Source organism: Coregonus lavaretus (assembly GCF_964263955.1).
Source record: "Coregonus lavaretus genome assembly, chromosome: 31".
NCBI lineage: Eukaryota > Metazoa > Chordata > Actinopteri > Salmoniformes > Salmonidae > Coregonus > Coregonus lavaretus.
The window spans coordinates 23,757,706-23,785,486 of NC_140018.1; the positions used below are offsets into that span (position 1 = coordinate 23,757,706).

The 27,781-nt window shown below is 43.3% G+C and overlaps 1 protein-coding gene across 1 annotated transcript in view; it reads right to left on the minus strand.

The window, feature by feature from the left end:
• Positions 1-27,781, minus strand: part of LOC311107003 (mannosyl-oligosaccharide 1,2-alpha-mannosidase IA-like) — a 189,230-nt gene that overhangs the window by 61,515 nt on the left and 99,934 nt on the right. The window lies entirely within an intron of this gene.

The window sequence follows — 27,781 nt, forward strand, 5'->3', positions numbered from 1 at the left end:
ATACAAAGGTCCCTCTGAAGAGGATGGCTGATCTCTGGAAGCAACATCGACAATATTGTTATAACTACATACATGCGGTCCTCTGTAGCTCAGCTGGTAGAGCACGGCGCTTGTAACGCCAAGGTTGTGGGTTCGATCCCCGGGACCACCCATACTCAAAAAAATGTATGCACGCATGACTGTAAGTCGCTTTGGATAAAAGCGTCTGCTAAATGGCATATTCTTCTATTCTTCTTCTACATACTAAAATACATCTAATAGAGGAGAGAAATCCCTCTGAAATGATCAGGAAATGCACAAGATAGAAACCGGTGTGGAGTTTCACATTACCTCCTGAGTGGCACAGTGGTCTAAGGCACTGCATCGCAGTGCTAACTGTGCCACTAGAGATCCTGGTTCGAATCCAGGCTCTGTCGCAGCCGGCCGCGACCGGGAGACTCATGGGCGGCGCACAATTGGCCCAGCGTCGTCCAGGGTAGGGGAGGGAATGGCCGGCAGGGATGTAGCTCAGTTGATAGAGCATGGTGTTTGCAACGCCAGGGTTGTGGGTTCAATTCCCACGGGGGGCCAGTATAAAAAATATGTATTCACTAACTGTAAGTCGCTCTGGATAAGAGCGTCTGCTAAATGACTAAAATGTAAATGTAAATGTAACACCTAACATATTTTCACGAGGTCTGCACTTACCCTCCCACACTGCGTTTAGAACGGGTGGTCTAGTGTGCACTTACCTCTAAAGCTGCTATGGAAATGAGCCCTAGAAAACACTTCACTTAAAGACAACAAAACAAACACTTCAATTCCATTCCTAAAACTGTGGCGTGAAGTGTGTGTAGACAATCTTCAAAAAGCAAAAATCCTCGACGAATGCTCAGAGGGGGGATAAACACATAGCGACCCGGGATCTCCTTTGTGAATTTGAAATGGCCGCCTGCTGTCTGGATAAAACAACCCCAGCTGAGAGCGATGTGAATCTGTGGCTGGCCACGTTTGAAAACGCAGATATCCAATCACACACTCGCTGAGAACGTCAGGCCACACACTTATCATCACACCCCTACGCTTCTTTAACTCCACTTCCACTTCATAGTCATACACTGGCGAGGAGAAATTATGTCACCGGTTAACAGGTTATAGCTAGGCCATAACCCTCTGGAGAGGCTTCTTCCACCATGGGAAATAAATAACATTTGGTTAAGGGAGAAAATTGGGTTTTCAGGGGGAGCAAGAAAACTAAGTTGTATGCCTCTCTTTTTTCTCTACCAATAAAGCATTTTACTAAACATACTGCTAAACTTCTAAACTTGAAGATATGTCTTAATCCACTTTCCCAAACTAATTGTCTCAGTGGAAAGTGATGCTGGTGCCTATGATATGTGAAGTAGAGCCAGGGTCTCCTGAACCCCATCGAGGTGCGAGGCGACAGCCTGAAATGAGTTTCTGTCTTCAATCATCTCCTCCCTGGCTCCAGGACCTGACCCTGTTGCCTAGCATTACCGTTAGCACTGCTGGAGCACCATAACAATACAGTGTGTCACAGCACAATGAAGAGCGCCAGGCAAAACCAATTCTCTCCTGACAGAATACAGCACCGGTGGAGGCAGACTTGTAGAAAACATATTACTCTCTAGAATACGAGGGGTCCAGAGCAGCAGGCACACATACGGTAACTGGGTCATTCGTATGGCTTGCAGCGGTCTGCCGCGTCCCAAAATGTCTCAGTAGTCAAATAGAAGCCAGATGTAAATGTACACTATAATGTGATGATATACATTTTGCCCTCATCAGGATGGGGGCTTGATGGATGATACCCCAGGGAGAGACCTCTTAGAGGTGTTTAATATAACCACTTGGAATGAGAACCAGAGGCTATGCTTTATTTTTATCAACCACCTGGACATAATGCACTATTAATGTATGTATGTACAGTACCAGTCAAAAGTTTGGACACACCTACTCATTCAAGGGTTTTTCTTTATTTTTACTATTTTCTACGTTGTAGAATAATAGTGAAGACATCAAAGCTATGAAATAACACATATGGAATCACGTAGTAACCAATTTTTTTTTTTTACAAATCAAAATATATTTTATATTTCAGATTCTTCAAAGTAGCCACCCTTTGCCTTGATGACAGCTTTGCACACTTGGCATTTTCTCAACCAGCTTCATGAGGTAGTCACCTAGAATGCATTTCAATTAACAGGTGTGCCTTGTTAAAAGTTCATTTGTGTAATTTCTTTCCATCTTAAATGTGTTTGAACCAATCAGTTGTGTTGTGACAAGTTAGGGTTGGTATACAGAAGAATGCCCTATTTGGTAAAAGAGCAAGTCCCATATTATGGCAAGAACATCTCAAATAAGCAAAGAGAAATGACAGTCCATCATTACTTTAAGACATGAAGGTCAGTCAATACGGAAAATCAAGAACTTTTAAAGTTTCTTCAAGTGCAGTCGCAAAAACCATCAAGCGCTATGATGAAACTGGCTTTCATGAGGACCGCCACAGGAAAGGAAGAACCAGAGTTACCTCTGCTGCAGAGGATAAGTTCATTGGAGTTACCAGCCTTAGAAAATGGCAATTAACTGCACCTCAGATTGCAGCCCAAATAAATGCTTCACAGAGTTCAAGTAACAGACACATCTCAGCATCAACTGTTCAGAGGAGACTGCGTGAATCAGGCCTTCATGGTCGAATTGCTGCAAAGAAACCACTACTAAAGGACACCAATAAAAAGAAGAGACTTGCTTGGGCCAAGAAACATGATCAATGGACATTAGACCGGTGTAAATATGTCCTTTGGTCTGATGATTCCAAATGTGAGATTTTTGGTTCCAACCGCCGTGTCTTTGTGAGACGCAGAGTAGGTGAACGGATGATCTCTGCATGTGTGATTCCCACCGTGAAGCATGGAGAAGGAGGTGTGATGGTGCTTTGCTGGTGACACTGTCTGTGATTTATTTAGAATTCAAGGCACACTTAACCAGCATGGCTACCACAGCATTCTGCAGCGATAGGCCATCCCATCTGGTTTGCGCTTAGTGGGACTATCATTTGTTCTTCAACAGGACAATGACCCAAAACACACCTCCAGGCTGTGTAAGGGCTATTTGACCAATAATGAGAGTGATGAGTGCTGCATCAGATGACCTGGCCTCCACAATCCCCCGACCTCAACCCAGTTGAGATGGTTTATGATGAATTGGACTGCAGAGTGAAGGAAAAGCAGCCAACAAGTGCTCAGCATATATGGGAACTCCTTCAAGACTGTTGGAAAAGCATTCCAGGTGACTACCTCATGAAGCTGGTTGAGAGAATGCCAAGAGTGTGCAAAGCTGTCATCAAGGCAAAGGGTGGCTATTTGAAGAATCTCAAATATAAAATATATTTTGATTTGTTTAAAACTTCTTTGGTTACTACATGATTCCATATGTGTTAATTCATAGTTTTGATGTCTTCACTATTATTCTACAATGTAGAAAATAGTAAAAATAAAGAAAAACCCTTGAATGAGTAGGTGTGTCCAAACTTGACTGGTACTGCAGGTCTATAGGCTATGACTATTCCAAGGAACATTGAGCTGTTATGAATGATTATGGCAAGTTAGTAATTAGTCAATACAACTTGTGTGCAAAGGATTATGAATGATTTATAGCATAGCTATGTCCTGCTCCTTCCCTGACTTTTCCTAAATGTTTGTATTTTTCACTGCTCATTACTCAGAATTTTGAAATCATAAACAGAAAAGTATTTAGAACCTTTTTACCAGTTTTTTCCAAACCTCTTCCCAACGTAACCCGCTAAGACAATGTGCTGTAGCACGTTGGTACCCAGCCAGGCGCAAATGCATCCCTCTCTCCTCATTGAATGAATGACAACCAGATGAATGGGCTATAATTGTGCACCTTCCTTCACAATCTAATTTAAATTAGGCGGGTGAAGAGGTTGATTTAATTTAGAAAGACAATAGTGTAATGATGAGTTTGTGTTATGCTTATTTATCAGCAGCAAATAATTTGACCGTGCGCCTTGTGGGTTGATACCATTCTCTTTTACGTTTTACTTTGTAAAAGTAAGCTGTTATGGGACTGTTTTATTTACTAAAACTCTATTACTAATCAAATGTATTGTAAGGGAAACGAAAACATGCTACATGTTGCAGTAGGCCTTTAGAATAATACAAAACATATCCTTGACTCTATCCAGGCAAGAAAACAATGTCAGCCGACTGAATGAATGACAAATGGATGGAATGGGCGATAATTGTGCAAGTTACTTCATAATCTAATTGAAATGAGGCCTAGCTGAATGATAAGGAGGGTGAAGAGGTTGATTTAATTTAGAACAGCAATAGTGTAATGATGAGTTTGTGTTATGCCTATTTACCATCGTTGGCGCTCATGTTAATAATTTGACCGCGCGCCTTGCGTGTTGATACCATTCTCTTTGATGTTTTACTTTGTAAAAGTAAGCTGTTAAAGGACTGTTTTAATTACTGTAACTCTATTAATAATGACATTTATTGTAAGGGAAAATAAAACATGCTACGTGTTGCAGTAGGCCTTTAGAATAATGCAAAACATATCCTTGACTCTATCCAAGTTGATGAGTGGGAAACAAATGATGCTGCCAGTCAGCCTGCACAGCCGGCCCATTGAAACTACACCTAAAATAAATGTCACACATAATAAGAGTTAGCCTTTAGACAAGATTAAATTGACAATAATCTGATGAGTGACAATATTAGGCCTATCAGTTGTCAAATTGTACATGAAGAGATGGGCGCATCTTGTAATTGACAGATGCAGGGTAAGGAGCATCACTTTATCAAATCCTCCTTCACAGTCACATGCAGGTAAAACATTTTGATTTCTATATAGTATCAGAAAGAGCATATTCTGCTGTTTCTATGAGACTTACCTTTGTCAAATAACTTTCAAATCCAAGAGGTGCAGCTCTATTTCCAAATGTCACTGTTTCCTAGAATATCCATGTCCATGCAGTCAGCACATGACCACTCTCTGGCTACTAAGCAGAAAATAGCAACATAATAAACTTAAAATTAAAATATACTATTCTGTCGTCAATGGATGAATGGGCGATAGAAACTGAATGGTGCATGTGAATTCAATTAACTGAATGATGAGGAGGGTGAAGAGGGTGATTGAATTTGATTGATCTGAATAATGAGAGTGAAGAGGATGATTGAATTTAGAACAATAGTGTAATGATGAAACATTTTGGGTGGTCTATTTATTTTATTATGAAAGGCAGGAAATGGTATATAATCTTCCCTGGGAGAGTGAAATCAGACACTGAGTACAACATACAACGTGTGTTGTTCACAATGGCAAGCCAAACCAAACGAATAGACGCACTGCAGAATTTAGATGAGTTGGAGTCAGATGGAGGATCGGATATTGAGCTTGAAATCGACGTAGCTGATGAAGAGTCTTAATCTGATTCTGATGTTGACTCCTCCGCCTCCGATGCCTGAGCCTCGCCACAGAAAAACCAGAACAGAGCCAACTGAGAAAGTGACCCCAACTGCCACGGTGAGACAGGAGTCTGGGAGGGACGACATGGTTTGGGTAGAAAAGAGTGACGAGTTTGTGACATGCAGATGTTGCAGCACATCCGAGATTGTACTGTTCCTCATGCACACAGAAAAGGAAACAGTAGGTGGGACATGTCTATGGATGAACTCCAAGCATTTATTGCACTCTTCTACTATATGTCCGCGGGGCATACGCGGAAAGAGCATGGATGTGGAGTCATTTTGGTCTGATAGGTATGAGGTGGACTTTTTCACGCAACCGCTTCAGAGAGATTATGCTACACCTGCGGTAGGTGCACACGAAACAAGGCCCATGAAAACTGTGTGTAGTGCAACCGATTTGTTTGTGGGGCTGGCTCACACAACGCCCCGAAGCTGTGTGCTGACTGTGTACCCGAAGCATAAAGAGAAGATGAGATTGATTAATGTGTAAAGGCACAGGTATAAGGTCACAATACAGTGTTCAATACAATCAACAAATGACTGTTTTAATATCTTGTCATTAATATATTTCCACAAATATTTATTTATGCAATTCATCCATTACAATTGTTCATGCAGTGGTGCTTTTGTTTAGGAATACAGGAAATAATTTTACCTGTGCACATGGCTGGTTATATTGTTATTATATATTTTTCGTTTCTACTTTATCAAAAGAAGCTGTAACTGGACTTTATTCATTACAATAACTCTATTAGTAATCAAATCTACAAATAAAGTTGATCAAATGGATTACACAAATGTTTTTTTACTAAGGGAAAACAAAAATAGGATGTAGGCCTACGTTTTTTTCTAGGACTTTGTAGAATTATACAAAACATATCCTTGACGCTATCTAAACAAATAACTATTGTTGTTTTGTTTTTTTATGTATATATTTCCACGAATATTTCTTCATGCAATTAATCCGTTACAACAGTTTATGCACTATTTATCAAGCGTTGGTGTTTATGTTTGTGGTTTATATTCATCTCATGCATATACTAAAGGGGACGCCCAGCAACGTTCTCTAGTGGGTACTGATAGTCTGAAAGGCCAGGCGGTTCTAGTATTAATACATTACTAAAGGCTGTAAAGGAGCCATGAGATGTTATGAATAGTTATCTTCCCATGCGTCACGCGGTGACAAGAGGGAGTTATAAATTCCTTCATAATGCGTTAATCACAAGTGGCTCATAGAAAGTGTTACCCCACAATAATGATTACAGCCATTATAAGTTCTCCTCAGTGAACGTTGGCATATGATTGGTCATAATAACAGATGACATCTCCTGACTAACAGCTCATTGAATAATCCGATACCCAGTAAAGCGCAGCCATCTCTCTCCCTCTCTCCGCTGCAAATAGATTCTTAGTCTAATTACTTTGTAGTGTGGAGTAATGAACACTTCATAAGCACCTGTTCCATCTCCACAGAGGGAGGCTTCAGTTGGCGCCACTCAGACAGCCTAATCAGCCCAGAAGAGGTGGCGGCGGTGGTGAGCTCCATATTTGGGGTCGGAGTCCAGCTGCCTTCCCGTAGTCACAACCGTGTTCATCATTACCTGCTCGACTTCACTGGAAAGCCATTATCACGTGCTAAGCTCCGTCCTGCCAGGTTTTTTTTATCCCCTCCCTGGCTTGTAACAAGAGGCTGTGATGTACTGGAGTAAATCTCCCAGGCGGTAGCTAGCGAGCTAGTCTCATCAAACATTATCTACGATCTACCCATCTGCCTCTGTGTGCTTCACGTCGAACCTCTTCATTGTCACTTAACTCATTGTCATTCATTCATCCTATCATTTGATGGCCTGAACATGTGGAATATTGTCTTCAATTATAGAGACATCTTCCTGTAACAGAGTTATTAAAGAGGAACTGTCAGTATGACAATTGCCTTCACAAGGTTAAACTCCTGATAAGCGAATAGATCTGGTTACGATCTGAGCGGAGAACATTTACTGCCTGCAGTTATCTGTGATTAAATGCATACCAAGGCGACTTAGCGCCGTGTGTTTGAACCAGGGGTTGAAACCCGTTCAGGGAACAGAACCAAAAACTGGAAAATAATGACTTTTATAAGGAACAGAAACGGGAATGAAAGTGATCCATACTGGTCCGGAACAGAACCATTATTTTAAAAGCATAGTTAATAATGTTATTTTACATTCCAGGCATTTTTTCTAGTCCCATAAAAAAACGCAACCAAGCGCCTATACAAAGCCCTCACTCTGTCACTTAAGCTGAAAATCTTTGCCAATGTATGTGCGTGTTTAGGCTCCCTGCCCTTCCAAAGCATAGGCTACTGTACTGATGTTCCAAGCGTGATTCAGAAGATAGGGAGAGAGATTTTTAATTAGCTAGAGAAGAATGGATTAACTTTTTCAATGCTAGTTAAGGATACTATAGGCATAGTTATCACATTTCACTTTGGATTTATTAACTACAAAATGGTAAGACGTGTTTTTAATTCTGGTGCCGCTCTTCACACTCAAGCTTGTTAACTAGCTAGCTCAAAGGACATTGAAACTTTTATTAAAGTGGGCTAAATCAGGGTCACACAGACTGTTTCTTGGTAGTCTTAAACAAATCTACTTTGAAACTAAAGTATACACCTCACACACATGGTTATGGGCATTAAAGAAAAGAAGACACCTGTACCATGTCAAATACAGAGTTGGCTGTTTTTTTTGTAAATAACGTTTTTTAATTATGAAAAATATTAATAACATTCCACCCATGAGGGCACTAGTCATTTGACTGCAGGAAAGGGCTACAGTTCCCCCATAGAAGCCGCTCCTCCTAGGTATAATTATGTGGATCTAATTCAGAAAATGCATGTCAAGGGGGGCGCTGTTGGAAGCCAAGGATGTAGCACGCGTCTCCCTATCGCTCCTGAGTTAGTGACCAAATTTATATATTTAACTTTGCAAAACTGCATACATTTCTGTTTGCCCAGGCGTCTGAAGAGACCCATAAACAACTCAGTTCAAGTTTAATAAATTTAAATTCGTAATGACATCAACCCGACCAAAAACAGAGTCTGCAAGAGCAGGCCGCAACAAGCCTGCAACTTCTCCCGACTCACCCCCGCCACCGAACGCTACCAATGCCGGCCCCACGGAAACACTGACTGTGGAGATGCTACAATCCGTGATAGGCACCCTCAAAGCCGACATTTTCTGAAAAATTGACTGTCTCTCTACCAACCTCAGGTCAGAGATATCAACGATCAAAGACGAGCTTAAAAAATCTATCGAGAGTATACAGAATAAGCTCGACGCACATGGGGTGACTTTATCGGATTTGGAGCGAGGGGCTACAGACCACGGCACTCGCATTAGCGAGCTAGAGGCTAGCGTCGGCTCATTGACAACTAGGGTGGCATTCCTCGATAATAGATGCGAAGATATGGAAAGTAGAATGCGGAGGAACAACATTCGTCTACTGGGAATACCGGAGGGAGTGGAGGGCCCAAGACCCACGGAGTACATGGCCCAGCTACTTCAGGAGCTGCTCGGGCTAGAGGAGAAGCCATTGCTAGACCGGGCTCACCGCACTCTGCGTAGCCGACCCAGGGATGGAGAACCCCCACGACCATTTGTCATCAGGGTGCATTTCTTTCACGTCCGCAACGACATACTGAGAAGATCGGGAGAAGCATCCCCTCTTCTACATAAGGGTAAAAGAGTCTCGATATTTGCGGACTACACAACAGCTGTGGCTAAGAGGCGGGCTAGCTTTGGAGCTGTGAAACGCCAACTACACACCTGCCCGGGCGTGAAGTTCGGCCTCATCTACCCTGCGGTTTTGAGACTGACTTTACCGGACGGTTCCATGCACAGATTCGAGGACCCGGCTATAGCGGCAGATTTCATCAACAAGAACGTGAAAGCGGCTGTTGTACCGCATGGTTTGCAACAAATGGTTGGCTAGCTGGTCTTCCTAGCAGGCTAGTTAGCAGGCCGAATGGGTGACTAACGAAGCCATCTCTGCTGGGTTCATCGACATATGAATGTCATTCTCTTCTTTATCTCTTTATTTCCAGCCCAGGTTTGCCGCCTCTAATGCCAATATCTGGGGGTCTGCATGGCTGTTTCAGTCTGATCATTTACCATCTGCGTCGAGGTTAAACCTCTCTTAATCGAGGATAGTTTTCCTTAGACTCTATTGGGGACCATTCTATTCATGTTTGGCTTACTCTAGTTAAATGGTCACTAATCTTAGGTAGCACAGAGTAAGAGTTATCATGCTTAGCTCTAAACTTTCTTCGTATTTAGGGTTTTGCTTGCATCTCATTTGGGGAGATGCTTCGGCAAGGGCGGGTGTGAGGGAAGGGTTTGTTCATGTATATAGTTTGTATATGTTTTTTGTGCCTCTTCGTTTGTCTTTGTTTTTTACATTTGCGCTTTTAGGTTCAACTAAGATCTTCAGTTTACATTGTACCTTGTCCTTTACACATCCTCTCTCTCTCTTAAGATATGACTCAGCCTAGTGTAGCCCATACTGCTGGAGGGAATGGCTTTAATTTTCTTACTTGGAACTGCAGGGGCATAAATAACCCAGTTAAACGTAGTAAGGTGCTACACCATCTTCATCATTTGAAAGCTCACATCATCTTTCTCCAAGAAACTCATCTGAAGGTATCACAACACTCAAGTCTTAGGTGCAGATGGGTGGGTCAGGTGTTCCATTCCTCATTTCAGAGTAAGGCGAGAGGGGTGGCTATTTTACTTCACAGATCGGTACCTTTTACATGTTCTAAGGTGATCGCAGATCCCCATGGTAGATATATAATTGTCAGTGGTAGGCTGCTCAATACAAAGGTTATTCTTGTTAATATCTATGCTCCTAATTGGGACAATGGTGATTTTTTCAAATCGGTTTTCTCTACACTCCCAGATATGTCCACCCATATGTTGATTTTAGGAGGTGACTTTAACTGTTGGTTAGACCCACAATTGGATCGATCCTCCACTAAACCTACCACCCTATCAACCTCAGCTAGAGTTGTTCGAACCTTTATGTCTGAATTCGCAGTCTCAGATCCTTGGAGAATGGTTAATCCAGCTGGGAAAGCATACTCTTTTTTCTCATCGGTTCACCACACTTTTACGCGCATAGACTACTTCCTTGTTGATGACCGGCTCCTCCACTCCATAACTTCATGTTCATATAACCCAATTGTTGTATCTGACCACGCCCCTGTTACTATGGAAGTAGCTTTTCAAAATGTTGACAATCAGCGACCGCCTTGGCGACTAAAAACCCAACTGCTCAGTAATGAACACTTTGTCAATTTTGTTTTGAGTCAAATCGACTTTTTCATGATTACAAATAGAACCCCAAACATCTCTGCGTCTACTCTCTGGGAAACTTTGAAAGCTTATATCAGAGGTGAAATTATCTCCTACACCGCACATGAGAACAAATTGAAAAGGAATAGGTTATCTATGCTAACACGCTGTATTGCCCAATTAGATGACATTAATGCCGTTTCACCATCCCCGGATATTTATAAGGAACGTTTAACTCTGCAAGCAGAATTTGACACACTATTAACAGACCAGGTTACTGAAATGCTTGTCAAGTCTAGGAGCACTTACTATGAACAAGGAGAGAAAGCCAGTAAATTATTAGCTCACAAGTTACGTCAACAATCATCATCATCTCAGATTACAAAAATTCGTACATCATCTGGGATATCATTAGATCCTGGGGGGATCAATGAGGAGTTCAAGAGATTTTACCAGTCTCTATATACCTCTGAAAGTAAAGCGGATACACTGGAATTGGATAATTTCTTCCACTCACTATCTGTGCCTTCGGTCGGCCGGGATTTGGTAAAAAAATTAGAGCAGCCGATCACTGTTGAAGAACTGTCTAACGCTGTCAAATCCCTTCAATCTGGGAGAAGCCCAGGGCCTGATGGCTACCCGACAGAGTTTTATAAAAAGTTTATCACCAAAATAGCCCCTATTCTAATTGAAATGTACAATGATGCATTTGTAAATGGTGCTCTCCCACATACTCTCACTCAAGCAACCATTTGTGTTATTCTTAAAAAAAACAAAGACCCTCTTGACTGTGCATCATACCGTCCAATTAGCCTGCTAAATGTGGACTATAAAATTCTAGCCAAAATTCTGGCAACGCGGCTAGAAACAGTCCTCCCATCAATTATCTCTCCGGATCAAACAGGATTTATAAAAAATAGACACTCATTCTTCAATCTCCGAAGATTATTTAATATTATATACAATCCTTCTGTCAACAATACCTCTGAAGCCATTATATCCCTGGACGCGGAGAAAGCGTTTGATCGGGTGGAATGGAAATACCTTTTTTACACTCTAAATAAATTTGGCTTTGGCTCCAAATTCATGACCTGGATAAAACTTCTGTACTCATCCCCCCAAGCCTCTGTCAGGACTAATAACACTCAATCAGATCGCTTCCCTCTGCAAAGATCGACACGTCAGGGTTGCCCTTTAAGTCCCTTACTGTTTGCCCTCGCCATAGAGCCACTTGCAATAGCACTTCGCTCCAACCCCCTCATCAAAGGCATAGTCAGATACGGGCACGAACACAAACTGTCTTTATATGCAGATGATTTATTAATATACACATCCAATCTTTCTGTCTCTGTCCCTGCTGCCCTTGCCACTTTCGCATCCTTCGGTCACATATCAGGGTATAAACTAAATCTCAGTAAAAGTGAATTGATGCCACTTAACATGGCTGCAAAAAAATCCCCTTTACATAACTTGCCATTTAAAATAGCACACAGCAGTTTTATTTATCTCGGGGTACATGTCACAATTAGGTTTGAAAACCTTTTTCAAGCCAACTTTGCTCCTCTCTTAACCCGTACTAAGGACGATTTGGAACGGTGGTCTTTGCTACACCTCTCCTTAGTTGCTAGAATTAACTCTATTAAAATGAATACTCTCCCTAAATTCTTATACCTCTATCAGTGCCTTCCAATATTTCTACCCAATACATTTTTCAAAAAGATCGACGGCCTAATTCTACCCTTTATATGGGACAAAAAGCCTCCTAGGATGCGAAAACAGCTCTTGCAGAGGCCCAAACCAGACGGCGGTCTAGCTCTACCAGATTTCAGATTCTATTATTGGGCCGCTAACCTTAGGATCATTCAGTACTGGTTGCAGAGCAGAGTAATATTCCCACCCCCAACTTGGCTGGAGATGGAGGATGCCTCGTCTACACCGGCATCACTGTCTTCCCTCGCTCACTCCTCTATTACAGGCCCTTACTCCTCCTTCACCAACAATACATGTGTCAAAACAACATTGAAGATCTGGAATCAATTTAGGCGCCACTTTGGGTTTCAAACAACCTCTTCCTTGGCTCCGGTAGCCTCAAACCCAGCTTTTCCCCCATCTATGATTGATGGTGCTTTCTCAACATGGTCTAATCTCGGTATTAAAAGATTCAGAGATCTGTATACTAACAATACATTTAGTACGTTTCAACAACTATCAGCTAAATTTGGTCTCCCCAGACATCATTTTTTTAGATTCTTACAAGTCCGGAGTTACATCCGCAGCATAGATCCAGGATTCCCCAACCTTTCTAGTGGAACACAGTTCGACACATTTCTCACCCCTCTTCCTAATCAGAAAGGCACAATGTCAATAATCTATAGTCAAATTTGCTCACTACAAGCCATCTCATTAAACAATATCAAATCCTCTTGGGAGGAGGAACTGGGTGAGGAAATATCTGATGAACTATGGGAAGAGGCACTCAAAAGGGTACATAGCTCTTCTATTTGCGCTCGACACGGCCTCATCCAATGCAAACTCATTCATAGGGCCCACTGGACCAAAGCAAGACTATCAAAAATGTACAAGGATGTGAACCCTAATTGTGTTCGATGTAACCAGTCCCCTGCTAATCATGTGCACATGTTTTGGTGCTGCCCATCTCTTGTTGGTTTCTGGAAAGACATCTTTAACACACTCTCAGAATTAAGCGGCACACAGATCGAGCCAGACCCTCTCATTGCATTATTTGGAGTTTCCTTACCCACAATACAATTGACCAAAATGAATAAGGATGTAATTGCCTTTGTCACGTTGTTAGCGAGACGATTAATTTTACTTAGATGGAAATCCTCTGCAGCCCCTTCTCATGCTCTTTGGATTAAATCTATTTTGAATTGCATAAAGTTGGAGAAAATAAAACAGACACTCAATGGGTCTGTAGACAAATTTTATGCAAAGTGGGCTCCCTTCTTTTCTTATGTCAAAAGAATACATTTCCCTGCAGTTCCAGAGTGATGTATATTTATATATTGGTGATGTAAGAAGCCTGGTATGTGCATATACGACATCTCGGATGTTAAGGACGGTAATAACTGTGCTAGCTGACCTATAACAACTGGATCAAAACAGATATTCTTCCTTTTTTATTTTTTTTATTTTGTGTTTTATCTTATTTATGTACTTAATGTCTATTTTTTCTTTCATGTCTGTCTCTCCATGTTTTGCTGTATCGTTGTCTTCAAATTGTTGTTCCATATTCATACCAAATAACTTTCAAGTGCAATTATTTACTAAATGCTGGTACTGAAAATTCAATAAACAAAGTATATAAAAAAAAAAGAAAATGCATGTCATAACAAGATGTCCAGCGCTTCAAGCCAAGCCTCCTCCTCAACCCTCTTTCGCTCATCCCCACCCACATAGGCTACACTTTTCTGTCCATCACGCATGTAAACAACTAGCCTGCTTGCTCTAGCCGCACTGATTGGTGAAGTAATTTCATGAGCTAAAGCAAAAAAAATAATTGATTTCACAGGTTAAAAAAGGAACAGAAAGGAAAGATATAAACCAGTACTTTGTTTCGAACAGGTTTAGAACTTTATTTTGCTGGTCGGAACAGTGGTTCTGTTCAGAACAAAACGATTGGAAAATAATTAGGGTTCCAAGCCCTGGTTTGAACACAGCACATCGGATTTGGAGTGTTTATGGGATTTGCGGTGAATTGGGCTTGCGAAACGGCCGGGTCTATAAAGGCAGATGGCTTCATTAGCATTGCAGTCATGTCGAGAGGATGAAACAAACTCAACTCCATTGGGTTCCCTCTCACTTCTAACACTGAGAGAATACGTTTGACTAGTCTATGGATTTGATTAAAGGCTCTGACACTTTCTGAGCCTCCCTGCTTCGACTTTCTCCAGGAGGAAGCCATGATGCTCTAAATCACCTCATTAGAGACTGCCACAGCTGACTGGCAGAGTTAACATATGGACCTGCAATCGAGTTTCTGATTGAAACTCAGAGCTCCTACATCCCCTGTCCTGGACAAGGTTACTGGTTAAGTCCATCACTTCACAGTTCAGACACAGCCTCACTGCTCTGCTGTTCTCTTGGGCTCTGTGCCCTGTCCAGACAAGACAGAACTGATAGTACTTAAAGGGAGGGGGGTTCAAGGTACGTGCCGGGATGGAAGAGTCTCTGTAGAGAACATGAGAGGGAGAGATTGGCTTCCAGCAAGGCCCTTTCTCCTCTGTCTTAGAATCTCATCTGTTCTCGTGATGGCATATTTCATAACACACAGCCAGACACAGGGAAGTCTCAGGGGCCAGGGACCATCTACGGCTCTGAAGGATGTCACAACAGAATGCATAACAAAATGTGTAAAACACAAGGGATGTCATTGTACCATTTCAGACACCCGAGGACGCGTAGGCAGGGACGGAATGTTTGGGTGCTCACTGCACACTGAGGCTGACATGGTGAACGATTGCAGTGACAGTGAGATTCACTGAGATTGTTTTTCTTTCTGACATTCAGGAGGTGAGCAGTCATGTGCTCCCTGTGTGTGCGTGGAGAGACATTTGTTTGAGAGGACACGTAGGTGTAGGGAGTGGGCGCTGAACCACAGGACCCCGAGAGACAGAGGAGCCTTCTAACAGAGGTACTCAAAAGCAGTAGGCAACACAGGATGCCAAACCATACAGCATTCCTTCTCCACATTATACAGGCATTACACCCCACACATTTCCAGTCAAATTAGACACTGCTCAATTCATGTCATAATCCACACATTCCTCCCATACAGGATATATTATGTACAGCATTACAGCCTACTGCAGGTCTTTTTGTGAGTGGGGAAACGATGAAAACCAAGCAATTTGTGGAGTTTCCACAATGCTAGCCTCTCTGACTCTCATTTGACTGGTTGACCTCTACTGTAAACTCAGAGGATCTTGTCTAATGAGGCTTGTATAGAAGTCTTTCTAGTGGAAATATGAATGCTGTGATCCCAGAGAGGGTGTTGTTCTAGGGCTGCTCTGCTCCAATCTCCCTGACTGGCACCAGACAGGCACCAGGCAGGCACCACATCTCATAGGGACAGAAGAGGGAGCCAGGGCAGGCAGGAGGACATGAGTAGAGGAGAGAAAAGGTCATAGCTCAAGGCCAGGTAGTGCCAGCAAGGCCAAATGACTTCACACACCAAGAGTAAAACTGCCCTATTCACACGATAATGATGCAGCCATTTCTTGCTGGGTCATCATAGCCCATAGCATATGTAAAATGTGAGCAGGAGTCATGAATGCACCTTGATTTAACCCCCAGGTGTGCTCACACGCCAAATGGACAGGAACATATGGCATTATGGTTATGATTTTCAACGGTACACAAGTGTGATCATAGAAATCCTATTAAAATATAATTCCTAATTCTATGAGTGTGACGTGGTAACAGTTTCATTGCTTTCATTTAGTGCTTTGCATTTCTACACTCTCAACTCCCACTCCAATACAGCATACTATGATCCCTGAGAGTCTGTTGAGATCTACCAGGTGTGAGATTACTACACAAATGGGACGCAACACTACAGAAGTTATTGTCAGGTAAGCACAGAACAATTAGCTTGCCAACAAAACGTAAAACACACTTTCGTAGTGTGGTGGGTTCTAAATGATGCCATATGGCAGTTGTTCTGTTGTGTGATGCTTCACAGTGAAAACCTTCCCAGTGGAAACACAAAGTAACTTTATGTGGTTCCAATGAAGATATTAATTGGTGCCACCTAGAGTGCCGTTCTCACAGATTGCAAGGAACCTCCAGGCACCCCAGCTGGGAATGTACATTCATTGAGATGCATAGCAACATATGGAAAATATGAGTTTGACTGTTATGTTCATAGGGGTAGATACAGTAAGTATCAAACAAGCAATTTCCATTACTGCAAAGAACATATGACGCCTAACTGTGTGCTGCTGTTCATATCACCTTCATTTGCTTATTTAAAGCATATAAAGCTTCACACAACATGTTTCCTATGTAGGCTATCAGAAGTTTGATATCTTTGAATTAAAGAGCGGAAATTCAATTTCTTATTCCATTCTGTTTTATCGGCAAATAATATTATGCAGTGTGTTCTACACTGAAAAAGTCCTATAGGTCAGAGAGAAGATCTAGACTACTAGAAATCAACTCTCACGTCATAGTAAAGATAAGCAGCGGGTAAGAAAACAACCAAGAGGAAATCACAGGAAAACAAAGGGTTAAGCCATACGGGCTCCCGAGTGGTGCAGCGGTCTAAGGCACTGCATCTCAGTGCTTGAGGTGTCACTACAGACCCCCTGGTTCGATTCCAGGCTGTATCACAACCGGCCGTGATTGGGAGTCCCATAGGGCGGCGCACAATTGGCCCAGCGTCGTCCGGGTTTGGCCGGTGTAGGCCGTCATTGTAAATAAGAATTTGTTCTTAATTGACTTGCCTAGTTAAATAAAGGTTAAATATTTTTATTTTTTTAAGTCTCACTTCTCTGAGGCAAGTGGCCAAAGCCAGAGGAAGACCGACAGACTGAGTGACACCGCAGCACTTACCCTTCCAGGCTACAACTTTATTTCCGTCTTGAGACTTTTAGTCAGTCACAAAGGCTAAACATATGCCATCCAAGATAGCACTCTAAAACACTGGCCCAGCCATCATTAACAAGGTAGATGACGCTCTCTCTCCTACATGTTGTGGCTTAATGAGAGCAAACAGAGTGGTTTCTGTAAGAGCCGATGTCTTGTGACAGATACAAATGGCTGTGGACCCTGGGCTATGATTAATATCCCCCCTGTCGCACCCCATCCGCCAGCCATAAAAGTCAGATGTACTTTTTAATCATACCAGCCAAAACAGCAATAAACAGTGGTAACGAGCCTTCAGCCCACCGCTTGCTAATGAGTTGTGATTTACATGCAAATAGAGGAATGTCGTCTGCGCAAACAATGGGAGCGAATGGGGCTGGGGTCTGGTGATAGTGAGTCACTGGAGAATCGCAGTTTGAAATGATTCATTGATTTGTTTGCTTCTAATGGGGGGGGGGCTTCGCATCTCGACACATGTAGAAAAAAAATGAAGAGACGGAGATTACATGCAGACTGCATTAGCATTTCAGTGGGAAAATAAATAACATACAGAGGAAAATATTGCCTCAACTGAAATTTTGACACAACAATAGTCACTCATGACTTTGTCCTTCCTTGCCGGAGATGACCTTTGCCTACTAGTCTACTTTCCCTGACTGTGCTCAAAGAGTTGGCAACACTGTGTTTTGATCCTATCACAGTTGTATAACAAAATCGGAACGGATGACTGTGTTTTCGGCTTGACTGACTGACTGACAAGAGAGGATACAGGACGTGGCAGGTGCAGGGAAAATGTATGTTTCCTTGTATGAGACTCTGCTTTAATAGATGGCCAGCGGGAAACCATGTTTCCCAAACAACCCTCACAACCATAAACAAGGTTAGCTGCTTGATGACAGAGCAAACAGGCTGAGAGCGGTTGCGGGGCCAGTGTGGTTTCATGCCAGCCATATATGGTAGCTAGCGGTGTTCCTGCTTGGTGCAGCCCTGCCTGGCCACACTTGCGTTTTGCCTACAGCCCGTTGGAGGAGGATAAAAATAGGAGTGGGCTTCATCACCCCGTGGCACACCTAAAACCTTGTGTTGAGACAGAGGGAAAAGGCCCACTCCAATGCTGACCATGGGTCTCAGCTGCTGGGAAGCTTTGTTCCACTGGACTAATTCTCACCCACAGAAAACCAGGAGACAAACAGACAATAGCCAAGAGCAGGAAAGAAATTAAATCACTGGATTATTTAAAAGTAAAATCCACGCGAGTGGCAGAAAACTATTCTGTGTAGATGCTAAAACTCAAAGCTCAGTGGATGAGTAAGTAGTGACTAACAGATCCCGTTTCTGTGTGCTTATCCCTTTGACAATGCAACACTCTCCAAAGGCTGTACACTTTGAAGTATATTTTCAACCCATTTATTTTGATCATCTCCACAGCAAAATGTAGAACCAAAACCTGAGTCTGTTATCTTCAGTTGGACTATAGCCTAAGCTCTGTCAAGCTATAACAAAACATGAGAAAAGGAGTAGATACATATGGTGACATTGTTCAAACTTTGATGTGTGTGTTTGATGTGAAAGCACACCCTTTTCCAAACTCCATCAACCAGTGTGTTTGTTCACACAGTGCCTGCAGAGTTTATGGCCTTGGGCTCCTCTCTGGCAGTGTTTGGGCTCTGGATACACCACTTGCAGAGTACTGTAGGAAACACCTTATTACAGAGAGTTACAAATTGACCACTGCTAGTCACACAATGTGACTGAATAGAGAACAGATAAAAAAGACTGCAGCAGCCAGGCTTAGTAGCTAAATCATTGGCGAGAGAGGAGAGTAGCTAGCTCCTGTACAAAAACAGGCAGGTTGGTTGGTTCCAGGTTTCTTAATCTTAGGCAGCATATGAGATCCAGGCTAAATTGCATCTAGAATGGAGAAGGAGAGATCCAACAGGCAGCTTCCATGTATCTGGGAGAGGCTCCACAGCCAGGGCTGTCTACTTTCCAGCAAAGCCCAGCCAGACTCCCTGCAGACCAGGCCCTGATCATCAGTGACCGGCAGACAGACAGACACTGGGCCTAATTCAACAGCACCACACTGAGAATCACACTGTTTAAATAGCACTGCTGGCACTACAATACATCTCCATACAATATTTTTGTAATGTCTCAAACATAGCACAGCCAAATGCACCCCCTACCATGAAATGACTGGCAAAATGTTTCAGGCGGGTTTCACAAAGAGGTATTTAACTTGGCTCCCCGATCTCTGAATTATTTAGTCGCACGTGATATTTCTTCCTTCCACTGACATGGTAAAATGTTCACATTGTGGGGTACTCAGTGCTCACTTTAACCATTAGTCTGAATACCCATGGAGCATGGAGTTACATGTAAGGTACACTGGTCCACTATTGAGGGAGCGATTTCACCCCAAGAACCTTCTCCTTAAGAAAAAAAATCTGATTGACATAAGATCCAAGATTATCAAAATCTCCCCAGCGTAAGATTGTCACAGTAATCAGGTAAGAGCGTGGATGAGTGTTTGTGCTGTCCCTAATCTCTGAGTGGATATTAAAACCTCTGGGGTCCAACCAGCCCATTCATTCCGGATTCCCAAATAGCTTTGGTCGGTTATGTAAAATTACTTATGGCTCCCGCTCAATATCTGAACGGCAGCCTCTGGTAAGACATCTGACTTCCGTCTCGCTTCCGCATTGTCTCCGTGCTGCTCTGCTGTTTGTTGCTACTTGGCTACCTGCCAAACTATTCACGTTTTACTTTTAATAAACGTTTAATCAATCTCTGTGTTCAACAAATTTACCAACTTTTTAGTTTTGTCCTCACTCATCTTTTTTCGTTAAACTTTTTCACCCCGGACGTTTATCCCGAGACAGAAGAGTCATTTTCCTGTGCGTTTTAGCTGCCAACTTTACGTTATTTTCCGTTTTTCCATCGCAACTTTTTTTCCCTTATTCAACTTTTTCACTCCGGACGCTTTATCTGGACATGGCTCATCAACATCTTCAACAGCCGAAGCTAAGTAGTAACATTAACATGATGTCTTTTAATTGCAGTCGCTGTACTCATAATATACAGGAGAATTCTCGCCTTACGGCGAGAATAGCTGTGCTACAAGCCCAGCTTCAGACGCAATCGTTAGGCAAGAGTATTATCAGTGTAGGAAAGGAAGAAACAGCGTCTGTGCCACCAGTAAGTACAGACAGTAACGTTAGTATAACTCCCCCCGCACAGTCCCTGCAGCCGGACAACTTTCTCATGGCTTCTGGAGGGAAATACTGTTGGAATGCTCAACCGGTGTCGCTCATTCAGCCGACAGAAACCTTCAACCGGTTTTCCCCATTATGTAGCGAGTCGGAGTCTGAGTCTGAGTCTTCTCTAGTCTCTACTCCTCCCGTTACGGGGTCTGAGACGCCGAAGGCTCCCACCATTAGCTCTGACAAATTGAAAACCCTAGTCATTGGCGACTCCATTACCCGCAGTATTAGACTTAAAACGAATCACCCAGCGATCATACACTGTTTACCAGGGGGCAGGGCTACCGACGTTAAGGCTAATCTAAAGATGGTGCTGGCTAAAGCTAAAACTGGCGAGTGTAGAGAGTATAGAGATATTGTTATCCACGTCGGCACCAACGATGTTAGGATGAAACAGTCAGAGGTCACCAAGTGCAACATAGCTTCAGCGTGTAAATCAGCTAGAAAGATGTGTCGGCATCGAGTAATTGTCTCTGGCCCCCTCCCAGTTAGGGGAAGTGACGAGCTCTACAGCAGAGTCTCAGCACTTAATCGCTGGTTGAAAACTGTTTTCTGCCCCTCCCAAAAGATAACATTTGTGGATAATTGGCCCTCTTTCTGGGACTCACCCACAAACAGGATCAAGCCTGACCTGCTGAGGAGTGACGGACTCCATCCTAGCTGGAGGGGTGCTCTCCTCTTATCTACCAACATAGATAGGGCTCTAACTCCTTTAGCCCCACAGTGAAATAGGGTGCAGGCCAGGCAGCAGGCTGTTAGCCAACCTGCCAGCTTAGTGGAGTCTGCCAATAGCATAGTCAGTGTAGTCAGCTCAGCCATACCCATTGAGACTGTGTCTGTGCCTCGACCTAGGTTGGGCAAAACTAAACATGGTGGTGTCCACCCTAGCAATCTTATTAGGATAAAGACCTCCTCCATTCCTGCCATTATTGAAAGAGATCGTGATACCTCACATCTCAAAATAGGGTTACTTAATGTTAGATCCCTCACTTCAAAGGCAGTCATAGTCAATGAACTAATCACTGATCATAATCTTGATGTGATTGGCCTGACTGAAACATGGCTTAAGCCTGATGAATTTGCTGTGTTAAATGAGGCCTCACCTCCTGGTTACACTAGTGACCATATTCCCCGTGCATCCCGCAAAGGCGGAGGTGTTGCTAACATTTACGATAGCAAATTTCAATTTACAAAAAAAAAAATGACGTTTTCATCTTTCGAGCTTCTGAAAATAATCATGGCCTCTAAACCTTCAAGCTGCATACTGGATCCTATTCCTACTAAACTGCTGAAGGAGCTGCTTCCTGTGCTTGGCCCTCCTATGTTGAACATAATAAACAGCTCTCTATCCACCGGATGTGTACCAAACTCACTAAAAGTGGCAGTGATAAAGCCTCTCTTGAAAAAGCCAAACCTTGACCCGGAAAATATAAAAAACTATCGGCCAATATCGAATCTTCCATTCCTCTCAAAAATTTTAGAAAAAGCTGTTGCGCAGCAACTCACTGCCTTTCTGAAGACAAACAATGTATACGAAATGCTTCAGTCTGGTTTTAGACCCCATCATAGCACTGAGACTGCACTTGTGAAGGTGGTAAATGACCTTTTAATGGCGTCAGACCGAGGCTCTGCATCTGTCCTCGTGCTACTAGACCTTAGTGCTGCCTTTGACACCATCGATCACCACATTCTTTTGGAGAGACTGGAAACCCAAATTGGTCTACACGGACAAGTTCTGGCCTGGTTTAGATCCTACCTGTCGGAAAGATATCAGTTTGTCTCTGTGAATGGTCTGTCCTCCGACAAATCAACTGTACATTTCGGTGTTCCTCAAGGTTCCGTTTTAGGACCACTATTGTTTTCACTATATATTTTACCTCTTGGGGATGTTATTCGAAAACATAATGTTAACTTTCACTGCTATGCGGATGACACACAGCTGTACATTTCAATGAAGCATGGTGAAGCCCCAAAATTGCCCTCGCTAGAAGCCTGTGTTTCAGACATAAGGAAGTGGATGGCTGAAAACTTTTTACTTTTAAACTCGGACAAAACAGAGATGCTTGTTCTAGGTCCCAAGAAACAAAGAGATCTTCTGTTAAATCTGACAATTCATCTTGATGGTTGTAAAGTCGTCTCAAATAAAACTGTGAAGGACCTAGGCGTTACTCTTGACCCTGATCTCTCTTTTGACGAACATATCAAGACTGTTTCAAGGACAGCTTTTTTCCATCTACGTAACATTGCAAAAATCAGAAATTTTCTGTCCAAAAATGATGCAGAAAAATTAATCCATGCATTTGTTACTTCTAGATTAGACTACTGCAATGCTCTATTTTCCGGCTACCCGGATAAAGCACTAAATAAACTTCAGTTAGTGCTAAATACGGCTGCTAGAATCCTGACTAGAACCAAGAAATTTGATCATATTACTCCAGTGCTAGCTTCCCTACACTGGCTTCCTGTTAAGGCAAGGGCTGATTTCAAGGTTTTACTGTTAACCTATAAAGCGTTACATGGGCTTGCTCCTACCTATCTTTCCGAGTTGGTCCTGCCGTACATACCAATACGTACGCTACGGTCACAAGACGCAGGCCTCCTAATTGTCCCTAGAATTTCTAAGCAAACAGCGGGAGGCAGGGCTTTCTCCTATAGATCTCCATTTTTATGGAACAGTCTGCCTACCCATGTGAGAGACGCAGACTCGGTCTCAACCTTTAAGTCTTTACTGAAGACTTATCTCTTCAGTAGGTCATATGATTGAGTGTAGTCTGGCCCAGGAGTGTGAAGGTGAACGGAAAGGCTGGAGCAACGAACAGCCCTTGCTGTCTCTGCCAGGCCGGTTCCCCTCTCCACTGGGGTTCTCTGCCTCTAACCCTGTTGCAGGGGCTGAGTCACTGGCCTGCTGGTGCTCTTTCATGCCGTCCCTGGGAGGGGTGCGTCACTTGAGTGGGTTGAGTTACTGACGTGATCTTCCTGTCTGGGTTGGCGCCCCCCCCCCCCTTGGTTTGTGCTGTGGTGGAGACCTCTGTGGGCTATACTCGGCCTTGTCTCAGGATTGTAAGTTGGTGGTTGGGGATATCCCTCTAGTGGTGCGGGGGCTGTGCTTTGGCGGAGTGGGTGGGGTTATATCCTTCCTGTTTGGCCCTGTCCGGGGGTTTCTTCGGATGGGGCCACAGTGTCTCCGGACCGCTCCTGTCTCAGCCTCCAGTATTTATGCTGCAGTAGTTTATGTGTCGGGGGGCTGGGGTTAGTTGGTTATACCTGGAGTACTTCTCCTGTCTTATCCAGTGTCCTGTGTGAATTTAAGTATGCTCTCTCTAATTCTCTCGTTCTCTCTTTCTCTCTGAGAACCTGAGCCCTAGGACCATACGTCAGGACTACCGGGCATGATGACACCCTGCTGCCCCCAGTCCGCCTGGCCTTGCTGCTATTCCAGTTTCAACTGTTCTGCCTGCGGCTACGAAACCCCTACCTGTCCCAGACCTGCTGTTTTCAACTCTAAATGATCGGCTATGAAAAGCCAACTGAGAGACCTGAGCCCTAGGACCATACGTCGGGACTACCGGCCGTGGTGACTCCTTGCTATCCCCAGTCCGCCTGGCCTTGCTGCTATTCCAGTTTAAACTGTTCTGCCTGCGGTTATGGAACCCCTACCTGTCCCAGACCTGCTGTTTTAAACTCTAATGATCGGCTATGAAAAGCCAACTGAGATTTATTCCTGATTATTATTTGACCATGCTTGTCACTTATGAACATTTTTGAACATCTTGGCATGGTTCTGTTATAATCTCCACCCGGCACAGCCAGAAGAGGACTGGCCACCCCTCATAGCCTGGTTCCTCTCTAGGTTTCTTCCTAGGTTTTGCCTTTCTAGGGAGTTTTTCCTAGCCACCGTGCTTCTACACCTGCATTACTAGCTGTTTGGGGTTTTAGGCTGGGTTTCTGTACAGCACTTCGAGATATTAGCTGATGTAAGAAGGGCTATATAAAATAAAATTGATTGATTGATTGATTGATCCATTGAGACGTTAAGTGCTTTGCTCTGACAGGTTGGTATGTCCCGCTCAGCAACACGTCAGAGATTGAAAACTGGCCAGCCATAAATAACACTGAGCCTAAATCAGCCCTGTATTAATCCAATCCATTACTCATAGTAGGGAAAAACAGCCAAGGTCTAAATCAGAGGTGACCTGGGACCAGGTGGCCTTCACTTCAGCACAACTTATGAATGGTTAACAACTCCACTGCATCAATAGCTCATTTCAGAAGGCCCTGGTATAATTGATCTGGCAGTCCATTAAGCTGTTTGCGATGCAGACGAAGGCCACTCCCACTCAGAAGAACAATGAGCGAATCAGGAGGAGAGGCTCTTTATGGCTCCTTCACCATGATGATGATCAAGTGTCTGATTCGGCTCTCCTATCAGGCGTCTCAGGGCTGGGTAACAGACAAGGACAGGCCTGATCAGTATGCAGGGCTGGAGCTGTAGCTTCACTGATAGAAATGTCATCAAAGGGTCCAGCCCGCTTTGAGTTCCAGCCAAGGGAAGGGCACAGGGGCCGTCACTGAAGCCAGGGAGAGATCTCAGAGCCTGCCTCCCAGGCCCCATCTCCCCTCCCACCCACCACCAGGCCTCCTGCACATGTCTCAGCCTCCATTGTCTTGCTCCAGGCAGCTTAAAGTGGGTCGGGCATCCAGAACTGACTCCCTCTACGGTCTCCTGCAGGACACGGAGGAGCTCCCTGGAAACAGGTTCTAAAGGCTCACATCAATGGGTCCGCCGCTCTTAGAGGATGAAAGGGTGAACAGAGCAAAGTGCGCTCAGTTTTAGAGAGGAGAAAATGGATCCAATCTGCTGGGAGTGACACAGCCTCACTGTACAGGTATTGAAATACAACAAGGGAGAATGAAGGGGAGTTCACTACAACACTAACACACCTGGTACACTTGTTATGTTTGTCAATTACAACATTTCCCATTGCTGCACTCAAGGATATTATTTTCTACAGTGTTTTGGAGATAATGGGAATTGAAGCAGATTTATACATTGAGGTAATTCAAACACCCTCTTCCCTGTGTAAATCCCTGTAGACTAAGCAATGTCCAGGCTAAGCTGCGGAGCACTACAAAACAGCATTATGCCACACTTATCACATGGGGTTATGATGAAAAACTGCATGGGACAGGCTTCCCAATACAAGAACCACAAAAAGGTGTTGCTTTCAACCACAAACCTGTACAACCTGTAGCCTTCCCACATGATGCGTCACTAGAGTACTGGCAATTTCCCTGGCATTCATTCATCTGCAAATAAAATACCATGAACTGGCTGGTACATCTGCCTACTGTAAGCCCATTTAGTCCTGTGGATTTCTGCCTCAGGATATAGTGGCTCTTACAGAGTGGATTTTAACATAATAAATACACCGGGAACAGAATAAAAGGATTACATATTCCCCACTCTCCAAACCATAAAATAATAAAACCTGCAAATCCGGAGAACACCATTGTAGTTGCTTCTGTGAACCACTCTCCCCTGTTCCTGTCACTGCTGCTTAACGGTGTGACTTGCCTCTCCTTAACCTCATCTCATCTACATTTTACGGTTCAGAAATACCATTAGTATGAATGGGAGCGAAAATTACAATGAATTACAATGAGATTTCAACACACAGCATGCAATGCAATGCCTTTCCAGCTTTTGTGTGCAAGTCCTGGACATAACACATTGCCATGTTCTTTGTATTCATTAGTACAGGGAATTTCCATAGCAAGCCAATATGCCAGCTTATTTTATTTTTTACAGAGCATGCTGTACGGTGATGAAAACTTCCCCCAGTGTCTCTCCCAGTGTGTCAGAACAAAATGATGGGAAGGACGACGAAGGCATGCACAAGCTCTTGACAATTCCTGTAGGAAAATAACACACTCAAAACCCTGGCTGCTTCTGGGGTCTGTCAACAGAGAGCACTTCGAGAAGCCTCGTGTTATAAGGTAAAGCATTACTGTCAACCTCACTCTCCAGTAATTCAAATTGCATAAACACTCAAGAGGACCTATTTCATACCACTTGACCTTAATTGGAGGGAAATTATATTTAATTAGATAATTGCTCTGAAATAATTGGCAATGTTTGATAAACAGCATCCTTCAGAATGATGCATGGCTTCATAATCTAAACACAGTCCTGTGACATGTGGGGGGGAGAAGAATTGCAGTACACTCTCCATTTCATAAAAAACCTCTTGCAGGCGAAAACGTGTAAGAGTCTGAAATAATTCCAGTTCAGAACTCCAACTGAGTTTCCAGCCTCTGTAAACCTCGACTTACTTGATAGTAAGTCGGAGTGGTGTGACGCTAAGAGGAAACAAAGATCAGCTTCTCTTTTTTCTTCTGTTTCTTTCCGATTCCTTTTAGATTTGGAAAAACTCTACAGAGACTTTCTTTGCTGAGCTCATTAAACTTCTAAATTGCTTTCTCCCACTCTGGTATTGCTACTGTCATTCTGTTTATGAGAGCCACTTAGCTTGGAACCAAGGTTCAGTAGTTCCCTGAAACCCTACTGAAATGGGGGAGATAAAAAGCATAGATCTTCTGGTCGGAAAAGTCTTCCTGCCTGCTGAAATTCAGTTATTAAAAGCACTTTGCTAAAACAGGTTGGTTTTTAAACTGGTTGTTTTTTGGCTTATTTGGAGGTATCTATGAATATCTTATCTTCAAGCCAGTCATTATAGCAGGTAATTAAAAACCTCTGCCTGCATGAAGAGAAATAGAGGGATGATAGTAGTAGTCACAACAGCTGCATGGGAAAATGGGTTTGGTCCCAAAGACATAGTTTCCTGACAATGTGATAGAACTGCAGTCCCACACAAATCCCAGAGTTGGCAGGCAGAAGGAGCCTTCCTCTCAGAAGAGATTAGCTAAGCCCCTGATATATTTTCAGAGCTTTACATCTCCCTGAACGACTACCCTGCCCTCAAGAGATTGGCAGGCAGTAAAGCGCTCACCTCTCTTTCACAGCTCAACGTTCAGCAACTTTGGAACAACGCTGTTCCAACATTGCTGCAATAAG